The sequence below is a fragment of the Bemisia tabaci genome, chromosome 5, assembly GCF_918797505.1.
Source record: "Bemisia tabaci chromosome 5, PGI_BMITA_v3".
Lineage (NCBI taxonomy): Eukaryota > Metazoa > Arthropoda > Insecta > Hemiptera > Aleyrodidae > Bemisia > Bemisia tabaci.
The window spans coordinates 30,031,900-30,048,709 of NC_092797.1; the positions used below are offsets into that span (position 1 = coordinate 30,031,900).

General features: G+C 36.5%; 1 protein-coding gene across 4 annotated transcripts in view; it reads left to right on the plus strand.

The window, feature by feature from the left end:
* Positions 1-12,513: 12,513 nt before the first annotated feature.
* Dpp10 (Dipeptidyl peptidase 10) overlaps positions 12,514-16,810 on the plus strand; it is a 127,193-nt gene continuing 122,896 nt past the window's right edge. For 2 of the 4 annotated variants that reach the window (XM_072300531.1, XM_072300533.1), the window contains exons 1-2: positions 12,551-12,773; positions 14,134-14,381. The gene's annotated coding sequence lies outside the window, so the exon portion shown is untranslated. Of the gene's footprint in view, positions 12,774-14,133; positions 14,382-16,810 lie in introns of all 4 variants that reach the window. The other 2 variants (XM_072300532.1, XM_072300534.1) reach the window with 2 other exon arrangements.

Genomic DNA, 16,810 nt, shown 5'->3' on the forward strand with positions numbered 1-16,810 from the left:
TGCTGGCTTTACATGTGAGCAGTTGCTCTAAACTGGTATACATGCTACAAGAATGTGCTGTATTTGAGGTTTACCGGAGGTAGGTGAAATCTCCATTGTCTGTGGCTCGTATGATGTCATGAACTCAGATTATTTAAGAATAAAAATTGAGTGCGATGATGTTTAATAATTTAGCGCTTTTTGTTTCAGAGACCAAATCCAACAGTGACTGCGTACAGGAGAGCACGCGAATTAAGATCTAAATACTCACGACAGAAGCATAAACTGCACCCTGTATATTTTATATTAAAATCCTAGAATAAATTTAAAAAGAAATATTTGCATTGGAAATAGTTTTTTTCCCCTCGACTATATATATATTTTTCATTTTAATATATCGATTAAATTTAATTTTGCGTATTTCAAAAATAGAATAAAAGGGTAATTGATTAAAGACGTGTCCATGGGTTAAAATTAATGAGATATAAGCGAAATAATACTTTAAAATTCATCAATGGATTTTAATGTTAAAATCCTAGAATAAATTTAAAAAGAAATATTTTCATGGAAATAATTTTCTTTCCCTCGACTATTTATATTTTGTTTACATTTTAATATTGATTTAATTTAATTTTGCGTATTTCAAAAATAGCATAAAAACGGTAATTGATCAAAGACGTGTTCATAGATTAATATTTAGGAGATTTTGACGAAATAATACTCTAAAATTCATCCATGGGTATCATTTTACGTCTCAAAAATATTATTCGGCACGAGAGTATTCACGAGAATTCCGATACAAAAAATACTCTCGGTACTTCTCGGTACGCTTGTATACAATGTCCGATGCAGGCAATTTTCCGGACAGATGTTTTTCGGCTTTTGGTTTTCCGCGCGCAAGAGATCCCGGCGGTTAATTTTAACCGACAATTGCTATTTCGTGACTTTTATGATGACACCCTGAACAACCAAAACAGACTCTGAATTAATCTCACACTCTTTTAAGTATACGGACTGGATTTCTTGCAAACTAAACATGCGTTTGAGTAAATGCAATATTTGAGGATTGGACTATGCATGTTAAAAGAACTATGTCACATGCAAACCCTATGCACATAGTTCCTTTTAGCATGAATACGTCCAATTACTGCAAGATGCCAAGTATTTTCATTAAAAAATTGAACTGAAATCTCAATATTTTGTCATGATTACTCATGGATCGTGGGACGTTCTCTGCAAATCTTATTTCCCTGAAATGATATTTTTACCGTACTGAAATATTATTTTGACGCATAAATAAAATCTAAATTGAAGAGCATGTGAAAGACTTTATTTGAGCAAAAGTTTGGTGGGGTGATAATCAAAGTGTCGCGAAAGCCCTGTTTTTTAATGAAATTTCAAATAATGTTCAAAGTGAAATCAGTAAGTATATCCATGCACGTGTGCATCTTATACATGCATTACATGCCTCAGTTTAAGACACTCAGAATTATACACCAAAACATCCCTAAATCCAAATTAGTGTCACTCTTTTTATTCGCACCACATTTCAATATTTTTGCTGTTCAAAATTGTGTAGCCGCTAGATTACTTTACGAAGCAACAGTTTCATTCATCATCTTGATAATCGGCTGGCCCCGAAACAGTCCCTTATTGTTTTTGGGAGCACGGGGGCTTTCCTTAAGTATAAAGGTAAAAGGCATACGCTAATACCATTATAGCCCATAATCTTCTCCTGTTCTTCGACCATAAGGCCTACGCGCGTTGAAGTGCCTCTCGGAGTTTCAGCTGGTCTTAATTCTTAGTTCACACTACTAGTGCTTGCACACTGGCAAAGGAATGCTTTTTTCACTAAGTCCACCACGATAGCTGAATTAATCGCTTCCCGTTACAATGTTGTCAATGTTTCATGATACGAATGTTTAGAATAATTCCGCCAAAACTCGCACTTTGCTGGGCTTGCAAGATATTACTTGCGTGCAAAAAGGCACTACACACCAGCGCATTTAGCAGACCTTAACTCCAACCGGATTTTGTGACTTGTGTTTTGTGATTAGGATCATCTGCAAAACCGAAGATCTTTACTACGATTCTGACCTCTGCTGAGGAGAAGAATTCCCAAGGGATAATTTAAAATCGTCAGACTTCTAATTCCCTTTGAGCAAGACTTGACGTTGGACTGGAGAGTTTAAGTGTTGTATTAGCAGATAGCAAGTGCATGCACTATTCTGCCATGCTAAGGGAGAACGCCGTAAGAGCCATCAGCTGCTGCCAAATTTCCTTCAACAAATGACGAATTTTCAGGGAAGTTTAGGAATATTCCTCTCCCGATTTACAGGGAATTCCGATTGTATTTTAGTCTAGAAAGTTAGAAAATTTCAAGGAAAAATATTTATAACTTTTTCCAAAAATGAATATTTTCTGAAAGGAAGTTTGGCAACATTCGAATACTCATACGGCGTTTTTACTAAGCACGGCAGCTTTGCACTTGCACAATTTCCTCGTAAATAGACGTGGATTTAAAGGTGTTTCTTACGGTACCTACGGAAACGCTTTCAAAACTTTGCACGTTCCTTCCTCTTAGTTGACTTAAATTCGATTAACACGCAAGCAGCCCTCGTTTCCCACTTTGCAAACCACCCTCCCTCGCGGTCATTTAGTCACGTTTTCTTTCTGCCGGTCTCTTGTTTCCGTTTAATTATTGTCTCTTCTTTATTAACCTTGTCCAAGTTGCCTCCTCCCTATCATTGGGACAACGCTCTCATGTGCTGCTGAAAAGCTGTCAGCAATGCGTGTGTTTAAATAAAAGCCGACAAATAGTCAAAAATAATTCAGTTTGATTTTTCTATTGAATTTTCCTCCATTTATCGTTTTATTTATTGTATACTCATATGCATGGCGTTAGGACAAGCACCTGAGACCTTGTTCCTTTTTTACTTTCTTAAATCCTGCTTAGTCTCCAAGTTTCATCTTCAACAGTTTTTCGGAACGAATACGATTAAAAGAAAGAAAACGGTGGATTGACCCCACTCAAGACCCAGTCAAAAATCAGCAAATACCTTTTGTTCACAACTTAATACATCACTGAGGAAACTACCTGTTGCGGTGAGAGAGTTATTTATATGCCGTGCAAAGTTTTACGCGTTAAGACAAAACATTTTTTTGGCGCGAAGGCTTTTTTTTTTTTGGTTGGGATAAGTAAAGCGATTTAAATGACATTAACCTTGCGCAAAAAAACTACAGTTAGGAAATACTAAAAAACAAAACTTTAAAATTGGCAATATCAATTGAACTTCCAGCACTGGAAAAAAACCCACATTGGATCTTGAGTCCAGACTCTTAAAAACAACGACAATAAAAAATACTCTTGATTCTATCAAATTTAAGCTTCAATCAATACCTCCTAATTTGAGCGGATTTCCTTTTGATTTAAGCTTAAATCTGATTGAATCAAGAGTCATTTTTCTTGTCAATATTTTCAAGAGTCTGGACTCTAGATCCAATGTGTTTTTTTTTTTTTTTTTTTTTTTTTTTTTTTTTTTTTTTTCAGTGAGACGAATATTTTATAATATAAAATAATTTGAGACAAAATTAACGTATCGAAAATATGAATACACATAATTAATCCATGCACGTGAATTGCAGAAGCATTGATTATAATTCAATTTTGTTTTGGATGAAATCTTGAAGAGACGCAAAAAAGCGATAATGTTGTAAAATCTTGTCTTGTCATTATTATGGTCCAATTTTAGTTTGAAATTAAGCATTCAAGCTGTTCACAACATTAAACAATTTTTTTTTTTTTTTTTTTAAAAAAAATAATAATTTACTGCTGTCAAAGGTAACAACTTTTTCCAATGTCAATTTCCGGATCTACTGAGGTTTTTGTGGGACTTTGGCGGCTAGGTGTCGCCGAGTGTCATAAAGCGCCATGGAAGCGGCCTTTATGTGTGTAATTTTTGCATCCAAATAGCAGAAAAATGGAGAGTCTCTTTATTACTCTGTTCAAGCATCATAGAGCCGAGGCTGAAAGTGATGAAAAGGGCTGGTTATTCTCCATGCAATAACAATTGTTCTAGTGTCTTTGAACGCTGTTCGCGGTAGTCATGTCACAATAGGAGGGCAATTCGTTGACACAGTCCGGGCTTGATGGATAGCGGAAGGGAAGTTTACGTTCTCTTCTCTTTCCCACCTGCCTGTGGTGGCGAAGCAAATTAATCCTTTGAGAGTAGATGTATCGGCAATGCACCTCATCCAGAATACCGCATTCAAAACACAGGGCTGCCAGTTGTATTGTCTGTTCCTCAATGTGAAATTTCACCAATTTCTACAGCAGCTGTGAAGGAAATATCGACGGTGTAAGTCCGCACTCACATAACTCGGTTTGCGACATCGCAGACTTCCTGTCATACTTTATTTTTTAAACGGAGAACTATTCAACGACAATGCTTTACAACTGCCGTGATTTTTCCTCTCCGTACGAAGAAAATTCTGTAAATACTTCAAGGAATGATGTCAATTTGCTCTCCTTTAAAAAAATAACATGGAGACGGAGATTTTCATACACCGCAAATGAGTTATGTGATTGCCGACTTACACCGTCGATATGTGTAAAACCTGTGTCTCGCACTATAAAAGTTTCTTCGTGGAATAAGGAAGGAAAAGTACAATTGGATTGCATTTTGCAAAAAGGATCCAGGAGCATTGCAATGTTGCTAAGACTATGCAACTTCTTTTTTCTTGGAAAAAAAACCTGATTTTTCATTAAAGGTTTCTATTTTACTCGTTAAAAACTGTGAATTTAAGACAAAAATATATATATATAAAGTCGCTTTATAACGCACTCTGGCGTTCTACGACACCCAAACGCCACATATGCCTGTCTTCCCAGAGGTTATCGGGCAACTGACACCGCAACATCTCTTCGTCAACGCCCTGCCGCCAACCCTTTACAACTTGAGCTACAACGATCTGGTCATCGGCAAAGCATAGAGTATAAAGGGTCTGCCCATCAAGGAGTGGAACGCCCATTCCTGCAACCTTCTTTTTCCATTCCTCTAAAACGTGCTCTAGGTATACCTTAAATAGTGTTGGTGACAAACAACAGCCCTGTTTTAGCCCTTTTGTGACGAAAAAACCTCCGGACAACTCTCCACGACATTTAATTTTTGCTATCGTCCCGTTATAAAATGATTTAATTGCCCCCACAAGTCCTTTGCTAAAACCCCTTTTTTCCAAGGCTTCCCAAAGCTTCACTAACGGCACGCTGTCATAAGCTTTCTGAAGATCCACAAATATATATATATAAAGTCGCTTTATAACGCACAAAAATTACCATGTAAATTTCATATTTTTTCACGATTACAGTAGTTTTATTGCAAAGGATGAAATTGCACAATCTTAGCATTATTGCAATGCTTCTGATTCCATTGTGCAAAATGCAATCCATGTATTATTCATAAATGACATCTCAAATATGAAAACTAAAAACTTTCTTTTCGAGAAGTTTAGATAGGCATAGACATATATGTAGACGAGCCTTATGCTGAGGAGGTAACTGTGAACGAAGCCGTCGCCAAAATAGCGCTGGATATAGAGATAGATATGGCTATAGAAATGGTAATATTGAAAAAAAAAAAAAAAAAAAAAAAAAACACGAACACAACCAGCTGTAGACTGGGCAGCAACCGTGGAAACAGAGAAAGTATTTTAAATTCGTAATACAATATTCAATCAAATTTTTCTTAAATCAGAAAAAGGAATATAATAAAATACCTAACAGGTACATAAATAATACCTAAAAGTACCTAAACAATTTATCAAGATATCTAGTCACTGAAAAAATAAAATGTTCACAAATTTGTATTTCATAGTGACTAAGAAATTCAACAAGTATCTGTACAAAAACATGCTCTATATGTTGTCGCATAGCATCCACCTCGGATCTTTCATGGCCACATTTTGAACCACTCATGACAGTTCAAGGCGGGGTGCAATTTTCGGATATTTTTAGCAGCTATGATTTGTGTTTGAACCAAAATCTTTAACTTCAGGTTTTAGAAAAGTAAACAAAGGTTATTCATTTTTATTTTTTTTTAACCTGGAAAGAGGGAGCACCCTCAGTGAGCAGTATGATACTGACGTGCAAGTGGCCAAATTCAGCATTACACCATCAAGAATTGGTAAGTAAAGAATTTAATGTAAACCGCAATATGACGAGAGAAACATAATAGATAACTCCCCCAAAAAAGTAATGGAAATCTTAAAATCGCACCAACAAAAAAATTAAGCTGTAGCAGAAAACGACGATAGTCATAGTTAATTCATTCAAGTCGACATTCTAGGTAAAGAACTTGACGCGAAGCATTTACTAAAAGGTGCAGTATGTACAAGCGGGATCGTTATTCCTGCGAAAAATAGTTTTCCGTAACCCGCCATACACTTTAGTGCACCGCTATAGTGGCCACAGAATAATAGCTCTCGCACCGATTCTACATTCACGACTTATCAGTTATCAGCGATTGGGAATCCCACGTTTATTTTCTTGCTCTTTTCCTCTTTCCCCTACTTTCATCGTTGTCTCCGCGGTCAGGCCAGTCGGTGATAGCTGTATGCCTTCGAGGCTTCCCTCCGGTTCCACATCTTTTCCCCATTCTTCACCACACCGCAATCGGTGGCGAGGCGTGATTAATCGATTATCGATATTTCTCCATTTGAAGCCATGGTAAAGAATCGATTATTGAGGTGTAAACACCCTGTCTATCGATCTTTTTCCATAGATTTATATGGGAGATCAATCGATATATCATAAAGCACGTCACGCCACTGACTGTAACAGTGTTGAGAGGTGTAGTGAGCCACAACGTGGACATATTGGATGAGAAATGGATCCCTTGAAAATAAAAGTTAGGTTCATGCTTAAGCGCCCGCAGTAGGTCATCTACAGCCAAGGCCAAGCTATCAAATATTAATAGCATATGACTAGATTTTTTTTAGCTGTAACTCAAAATTTTCGCTCCTATTTTATTTTTTAAATAAATATTACAATGAAGGATGGGTGCCATTAAAGTCTGATTTGAAGTAACTTTAGCTGCTGAATCCGAAAATGGCCTTGATTTTAAATATTATGCACCGTTTTCCCAAAAAAATTGAATCAAAATTGAATTTCCCCACAAAAAACTCCATTTTTTTTAGAAACCCCATTTTGTGGGAAGATAATGGGTCAACGCAAAAAAACTAAGGTCAATTTTGAACTCAGCAATACAAATTACATAGAAGCTTGTCAACTATCTAGTCTACCATAAAGTCCACCGTGTTCCACCATTTTTTTCATTTTTGGAGACCTGTGTTTTTCTATGATCAGTGACTTTTAAGTGCCTACTATTCCTAAAATATGTAACTTACTGAGCTAATATGGGCGCTTATTAATGCTTTAGTGTCTAAACTACAAGAATACTATATGGTAGAACGGTCAAATCTGTCCACCACCCCCCTCCCCCAAGGGTGAGACTTACTTGTTTAAATCAAATCAAATGTTGCACGGTCTTAAAATGGTTCCAAATGCTAAAAAAACGCCAAAAGGATTTGGAAAAAAATTTAACGCGGCCCGCACAGCACCTACAGATCGTTATTTTTCCGAAATTTTTGGCATTTTAACCGTCTTTTTTTTTATAGTTTAGTTAGTGTCAAAGATTTGACGCTAAATGTTAGCGCCAAACATGGAGATGGATTAATGGAGGTGTTGCATGTGTGAGGAATTTGCGATTTGACTATTGATTCTTATGTAAAAGTCCGTGAGAAACACGATGGTCCCACTGATTTTCTCTGAAATCAACTCCCAAGCTCCAAAAACGGTCTCAAAGTTGAGGCTGTAATGATCCTGAGAGTCCACGTCCACGTAAAGACAAACTCTCCATGCAAAGATAGGGAACAAATATATTAGCAGGGTAACTGAAAGCACGGCAACCCTAAGGGTTGCCGTGCTTTCGTTGCTGCTCGTGCTTTTAGAATCCCCAAGTAAAGTGGCAGCCCTGACAATGTATTTGCTCCCTATCTTTGCATGGAGAGTTTGTCTTTACGTAGAGGTGGACTCTCAGGATAGCGTGGGATATTTATTCTGGATAATACTGTGATTTTCTTTTTTATTCAAACTTTTGGTGAAATTCTCAGGCAGATCATTATCATTTAAGTGTTTTTTAATGAGTATTTTTGAAAACAAGCAATGAAAGAGAAATTGTATTATTCTTCTTAAATTACCAAAAACTTGGGAGAAAAATTGGAATGGTGAAATTAGACCTCTTTATTAGAAACAGTAATAGCTCATGCCTCTATGCTCATAATTTCAATGTGACTAACTTCATACCCTAGTATTCTATGCTGAACTTTTATTGAAAAACCTGAAAAATTTGGATAGGGTCTTCTACTACATGAATTCGTTGCTTATTTTGATCAAAACTAGCACTGAGCTTAATGCCAAAGCCTGAAATTCACTCCTGCTTGACTGACAAAACTTGTGTAACAATTACCACGATTTGAGTTTTCTACGAGCATTCCCTTCTCGGAGAGGGGTTCAGAAAAGTTTGGCAAAGCAGCACAAGTTTACGCTATTTTCAGGTTCAAAGTTTATTAATCGTACTGAGTAAAAATTGTAAAATTGAACGTATTGAAGTGACCGACAGACTTCTAAAATTTAAGAAAACATAAAAAATTAAAGCCTTTAGAAGCATCCAAGCACCATTATTTCCATGAGAACCGCGTCAATGCTGTTGTTTACACGAGCTTAAGACGTGGGTCTAAAAATCCATCCTAAAAAATAATCAGACAAGAACCTGAAAAAATAAGAAATAACGAGTATCAACACAGCCGACGACAAGGAAGACGTATTCGGGCCTCTTTTTTAACTTTTCTCCCGAATCGGAGCGACACCTCATTGGCAGCATACAGCAGAGCATTGAGAACTCACGCTTCGCGTCATCGCGCCTTCAATTTTTCAGATGCAGCACGGACGTCCATCAAGGACGAATAGTTGTATCTCTGCGCCGTCGTAAACGCGCATCCTTTCCCTCCCCCCCTATCCATATTGTGTTTTTTTCCGTTTGTCTCATTCGTAATGGTGCTTCAAGCACTACGTGAATATAACACAGCCGAAGGTAGGAGAGATGTGTTCGGGCCACTTTTTAAACTTCCCTTCCGAATCTGAGCGACACTTCATCGGCAGAATATAGCACAGCATTGAGAACTCACGTTTCGCGCCATCGCGCCTTCAATTTTTCAGACGCAGCACGGACGTCCTTCAAGCACGAATAGTTGTATCTCTGCGCCGTCGTTAACGCGCATCCTTTTTCTCCCTCTATTTCCATGTTGTGTTTGTTTCCGTTTGTCTTATTTGTAATGTTGCTTAAACTAGAGCGGGGTATTGCGAGTTCACGACTCACGCCATTGCGTCTTACATTTTTCATGTGCAATCCGTCTTGCGAGAATAGTTGTATTGTTTTTAATTGCCAAATCTTGATTATTTTTTTAAACAGTCAGTTAATCGTGTCAGATATTTAAGTCAAATAAGCTATAGGGTACCAACCCCTGTGAAGTTCCTTCCTCTTGGGTGCTTCAAATGCTAATCAAGGTCATCTTAGCTCTTTCGGCAAGAGATATGCCACCCTCCTCTCAACATTCTCAGTATTACTTGGTTTTACAACATCTCGATTTTATTGTTGAATATTTGGCGTTTGGCCCACCGTTGACCCTGAAAAAAATAATTTTTTCTAGCTTTCTCATTATTTCCTCCTGGTTCCTAACAATTGGCGAGATGCTTTCTACCAAAGTTAACTAATATTGAGGATTTAGATTTCTTCGATACGTCTTCAAGGACAGGCGTGTCAAATATAGCGTAGAAGATTGTATTTATTTTTATTAAATTGTTTTACAATTAGGTCAAATGAAATAAAGAAATCTCATAAGGAGCCAGACTATAGCTTTGAAAGGCTTTGGGCTTCAACTTTTTTATTTTGTTGGTATTGATGTATTTTTGTTATACTTTGATTCTACATTTCTGTTGACCTATGATTTTTTTTAAATGCTGTTTCATTTCTACTCCTCTACTGATGATATAAATTATTTTAATTTCAAAGATACGAAACTTACATCTTTATTTAGGAGTTTTCTTCTTCCTGATTAATTTATTCTTTGAATTGATCACATTATTGGAAGGAACTCATTGCTTGAGACAGAAAATACATTTAATTTAAATTTAATAAAAATCTTCAATAGCATTATTTAGTACTATTCACGAAAGCTTTCGTAAGAGCAAAATATTACATCCACAAACGACTGAAGCATTATTTACAGTTTCTTTATCTTATCAAGTTATGCCCTTATATCAAATATTTCTTTTTTTGGGGGGGGGGGGGGACGAGTATTAAATAAAAGGAAAGAAATACTATGAAGATTAAACACGATTGAAACATGATTAATATTTTTTTAATTTCGTATCATAATCAAGACAATACCTGATAAAAGGAAGTGATCCATAACAAACGACTTGTGTTACACAAGTTTTGAATATTTTGACTTTTTAAAAAGAAAGTAATATTAAAAAGAAACAAAAAATCGAAGTAATTTCAATTAGCTCAAACACAAAGGCTGGTTGCCCCCCCCCCCCTCCCCCCTGCTTGCATGGCACCTTACACTGGCGCCTAGATATCAGCAGGGCCAGGGCGCCAAGAGCGATGGATCTTCTGTCCTCTTCGAAATGAAATTAAACTAACCGACTGTTGACCCAGTGAGACAAGTCTTGTCTTCCGTATCAGTAAAAGTGGGCGACGGATTCGATCAGATATGACGTGTGATCGTATATTCCGGATAATCGCAATTTGATGCATGCTGCAATGAGGGGAAACGAAGATGTGAGAGATACGGTCGGAGAAGATGCGATATCAATGAGGGGAAAGGCTTTCTTCTCTTACATGACTTCGAGCCCGGGTAATCTCCTGTGGTCAACTGAGTCATGTACGGCGGGTTACGGAAAACTATTTTTCGCAGGAATAACGATCCCGCTTGTACACTGTGCGACTAGGTTCATAATTTTACCCGTGAGGTTCCTTTGAGTCTCGTGAGAAATAATTTGGACGTATTTCTGACAAACGGAACTATGTGCATTCAGACATGAGCCCTGAGACCCATAAAAATATATGCATAACAGGGCCCACGTCATAATTGCACATAGTTCCGTTTGGCAGAGATACGTCCAATTGATAGTATTTGTTCAAGGGATCAACAGTTAGCCTATGGCATGGTACGATGAGGAGCAATGTATAATAACACACTCTTTAATTTTTGTGTTTTTATTTTCATTCACAAGTGATTTGAAACCGTGTGAGCTCCAATTGAAGCTATTTGGTAAATCTGAGCGGTGAAGCATCTTGAGCAGGCAGCTTAGCACTGAAAGCTCTGCTCTTTTTTCCTACCGGCGCCATGACAAATGAGCACTGTCACCAGATGAAGACATTTCAAGCAAAATGCATTCAATGATAAATAACTATCTGTTCCGGCGGTGAACCAAGGTTTTATCTTATCGTATAGTTGGATCCGTGGTAGTGTGTATTTTTGAGACCTGTGCAGAAGAATATTTTCTTTTCTTGCTGAAGTGCCCTCTCCCCTCTCATCCCTCCTGATGCAGGTTATTGGCGAGAAACTAGTATTAATGAGGGAAATTACCGACTTTAAATCCCTTGGTGTGGTATCTTCCATTTAAACCCGAATTTTTGTGCAGATTGGATTACATTGTTGCAATTCCTTGGAAATTCGTCCGAATTAGGAGTTGGGGATATTCTTGCATTCAGCTCTTACTTTTGAGTCCTCACTCAACCCTTCACCCTTCAGCCCTTACTCAAAACTGGTTGGCATTTACTGAAACTTTATTGATTTTTGCGAGAAACTGCATATCGACGGTGAAACTACCAAACCACGCATCTCGGTTTGCGACGTCGCAGACTTCCTGCCATACTTTATTTTTTAAATGAAAAACTACTTAACATCTAGTCTTGAAAATTTCTGTGATTTTTCCTCTTTGTGCGGAGAAAATTCCGTGAAAATTTCAAGGAATGATATTGATTTGGTCTACTTCACAAAAATAAAATGTGAGCGTAGATTTTTAAACACCGCAAACGAGATACGTGGTCTGGTAGTTTCACCGTCGATATTTATATATTCTTATACAAGTTTAAATTATCTGAGTCAATTTTTCGACCAAGAGAAGGAGTTTCGTTACTCCGTCTAAAAAACGACGAATCACGATGGAAAAAAATAGTGGGGGAGTAATATTTACACTAGCGGACATACGTGTTGTCTTATTCACTGCAAGAATACGAGCATGTAAAAATCTGATTTTCTGGAGTAAGGGTTTTACCGCTCAATTTGGCAACTTGGTGGAGTATAGTTTCGCGCACGCTCCGCAGCCCCCCGACCCCCGCTCCCCAAGAAAACACCCCCGCGAGATGGCGCCCCGACATGCCGCGCCGTTCATGACTCAACTACCCCATTATTGCCATTTCTTAATTCAGTCCTCAAAATATTTCCCGCCCGCATCAGCCCTTCCGGATTCCAACCGAGTCGCGTGGTGGTTTCGTGGACAAGTGCTTCCTGTCATCGGTTTTTTTATTATTTTTATGTGCGTCCACTCCTCTCTAATCTTTTACCTGTTATTATGGAGTCGTTATTGTCGATCTTAAATGCATGTGCGGTCAATTTTGTGAAAATGCGACTCGAACTTAACCGTTATCGGTAGTAGATGAAATAAAGTAGGGGGAAATCACTTCTTTTTATTTATTTATTTTCCTTTCTTATTTAGTAACGAACTGACTAAGATTTTCCTTGTATTTATGATTTTGCATGGAATTATGTGTAAAGGAATCTTTAATTTTGCCTCTTTTTTCTGATCAACGGTTATTCATATCCAAAAAAGTTGAACCGAACCATAGAGGCGGCATATAATTTACTGTTACTCATTTTACATCGCAATACATCGTCATGTTTCTTCTTTACTTTTATTCATTCATTTTTTATTCTATTTTTATTTTGAAAGCATACGTCGTAATTTTTTACTTTATTCAATTGTTTTGCATTTATGACTTACTGTTCAACCTTTATATTAAAACCCTTTTTTCCTTTTTAAGATTTTAAAAAGTTGAGTAGGCAAGTACATTTTTCATTGCCTCTTTATCAAATTGTTTCATTAATTTTTTTACGGTACAAGCAGAATGGAAGAAATAATGACCTCGTAAAAAAAGAGAAAAAAATCCTCTCTACCGCATGAAAAACAAAGGACAAAAAACGCCGTAACTATATTTGAGTATTATATCATAAACATCAGAAAGATGTCATAAAAATGTACACAAATTAGGGAAGAAGTATAAAATAAAACCATGACGTTCAATGAAGAAGTTGGGGTTAAAAAAGAGGTTATTAGTTCAATTCCAAGTTTTCAAATTTAAATCAAATTTTGTGCTGAAAGATCTTATTTGGCAAGTTCATTTTTTTCGAGGGATCAATTTATGAAAAACAAGAAAATAGTGGCATTTTTTCAAGTCCATGCAGTTTCATTGTGGAGACACCTGTCTAATCTCTCCTTTCTCCCTTTTAATTATCTCAATGATTATTATTATGTTTGCTTTATACACTCCCCCTTCACCTTGCCGACAAAAAGCAAAAAGGAAAATTTCATGTGAATCGTGATATGCCTTGTACCTACCTTAAGAGAGTGCTCGGAGAAGATAATCTGACTCATCTCATTCCCATGTCAATTTTAAAACCTGCATTTGCAAGACTTGAGTGTTAAGAAAGTTTTAACATAAACACAACTCCAACTACGAAACTTTAAGTAGTCTCATTTTATATCTTGTCTGAAAACTGCGGCAGTCACCGGCTGTGTATAAGCAGTTATCCATTGTCAAGGGACGCAGTTCATTTCATTTAAAGAGGCTATGTGAATGAATTAACAAGATTTTCGCTTCAAGGATAATAGTTTTTGTTTTCCTCCATGTTTAATTTAATATCACCATAATTTAGTTCTTTTTATTTTTCTTTTTTAAGACTCCTTGCCGGTTTTTTGTTGCTATTTGCTTGAGCACTTAAGTTTCTAATAATTCATTGTGTTAACAGAAGTTTAGTGCGGTGTGCAAAAGAAGAATCGCGATTTAGAATTTTGGAAAAAATATTTGGTACTCAAAACTATAAAGTCACAAAAAATAATCACATCAAAAAATCTACCTCCACCTAGATGTGACAGGGTAACGCATGTGTACGTTTTAGGGTGATAGATTGTCGTGTTAAATTCGATGCGTCTTCGGATATATTCGTGACCGTACCTGCAAGTATATGACCCAAAGAATATTCTCCAGTAAAGAACGGTAAGATTTTCCTTTAAATCAGCTGTTTAAAAACTCATGTTTTTTCTTACTTATTCATACATTCATTTTTTAGGAAGCGGCAAGAATAGATTATTACCCACGTATGCTGCATCTCAAAGAGAATGTGATGTAAGCTGTTGTAACCATGCTTGTTTAAATAATCATCTCCACTAAACATATGAACAAAAATGTCTGTCATTTACTAAAGCAGTCAAACAGGGTAAACAGATTACTTCCTGCGCTTTATAATATAATTTAAACAATAAGAAAAAACCCAGGGGTCAAGTTGCTGAAAGAAAATTCGACAAGAACTGAATGTAAGAGACAGTTTGAGTAATTTCAGTACACCAGGGGACTGATCATTACATCGCAACGCGGCAGGAGAAAGGAGGGGAAACTTGCGTTAAAGTGCGTTAAGGTCCTTACCGCGTTACCTGACGTTGACACCGAATTCTTTTCTGGATTTCTTTTCAGTTTCTTACGTTTACATTTTAATTGAATATATTTCATCTCTACGTTTTTTTCGTTTTCTCTTTTGTTTTATATCCCCCACTGGTTTTCATTTCATCAGTACGCTTACTTACAGAGCAGCTTTTTTACTATGAGAGGGGGTCGAGGGAGGCGCGCGTAACGCATTTTGCAAGGGTGTATACACCTAGCGTGCGTTACGGGTGTGCTCCTCGGGAGGGTGATAGGACACTATGTCCAAAAAAAAAAAAAATCCAAAAGTAAAAAGGTCCAAACGTATGATGTCCAACAAAATAAAAAGGACAAAACCAATGGATGTCCAACTGAGTAAAAAGTACAATAAAAATTTAAAAAAATGAGCGTCAAAAATATTTACTTAAAATACCTACTAAAATACCTTACTTTTTTACTTTCGACGCTCATTTTTTTTTTAAAGTTTCCATTGGACTTTTTACTCAGTTGAACATTTTTTGGTTTTGGCCCTTTTATTTTGTTAAGACATTATACGTTTGGACGTTTTTACTTTGGGACCCTTTTTTTTTTGGACATTATGTCCTATCACCCTCGGGAGGGTGGAGATCAAAATTTCGATTATTAGCGTTACGTATTTATTTAGCGGAATCTGTTTGAGTATTTTCAGCGTGACAGCAATGGACTGGAGGATAAACTTAAGTCAGATGTAGTATAAAAACCGCACGTGAAAATAAAATACGCGGAAAGCTGAGGGATAAGCCATATCGTGCAGAACGTGCAACTCGCCTGGGTGACGTAAAGAAGTACGTCGCGTGAATATAATGATGATCTCTGCACCAAACAGATTGACTAAGCCAGTCATTTTATAAGCGAATTCACTCTCACCCAGCTGCAGTGAATAATATTGTCGGAGACTTCGTGTACTCCCATTTTCACGAACCCCACTTTTAAACATCGTAACACTGGTAAAACCCGTGGTTCAGCATAACAATCACGTCATCATGCTCTAAGCAAGAAATATGACTGCAGAGATTGCCAGTTTTTGACCATTATCCGAAATGAAAGAAAAACTCTAATATGCAAGGAAAGCATCACAATCCCAACTCCTGGCTGATGTTGGCGCCAGATATAAGAGTACAGTTGCACCAGTCAGAGGTACGATCGAGTCTGCTGAAAGTGTGATTGGATCGAAAATACCTTTGGCCAGTGCAACTACTCCTATCTGGCGCCAAAATCAGCCAGAAGTGTAGTTATAGGAGTGTTACACTTTTTTTTACCAGTGTATTTTTGACAGATATAAGGCATTTTCACTCTAAAAAGGAATGTTTTGAACAGGCAGCGGTTGGAGACAAAAAAACAAACGATTTCAAAATTAGATCCAAAAGTCGTAACAAGTCTACGCTGACATGAAACCTGATGAATGTAAATTTTAATTGTCGTGCAACCACATTGATGCTCCTCTTTTTTCAGTTTTATTATAATTCATATATTTGTCATTCATTTATTTTCTAGTAACTTTTTTCCAACCAGACTTTATTTGGGGAAACGTGACCTGTAAAGTCAACAAAAATTTTGATGTAAAACTTAAAATCATGCCCAGATAAGACATAATATTTTTACAATATTGGGCAAATATTGTCAGTACTGTCGCAATATTTACACAATACTGACAATATTTTGATAATATTATAATCAAAATTATTTTTTTAGAAAATATTTAAAGAATCATCATTTAGTATTTTTAAAAATAATATGTTTACCCAAAACATCATAAAAATATTTTCAAAATATTTGTATTTCAATACTGTAAAAATTTATATCGTGAGAGTATTTTTAAAATATCAGTACATATAATATTTATATTCAAAATATTTATTATATATTTTAAAAACATTTTAAAAGACAGTAATGCATTGGTAAGTATTTTCAAAATATTTTGAAAATATTTTAAACAATAATACTGCTATTCAAAATATTTTTAAAATATT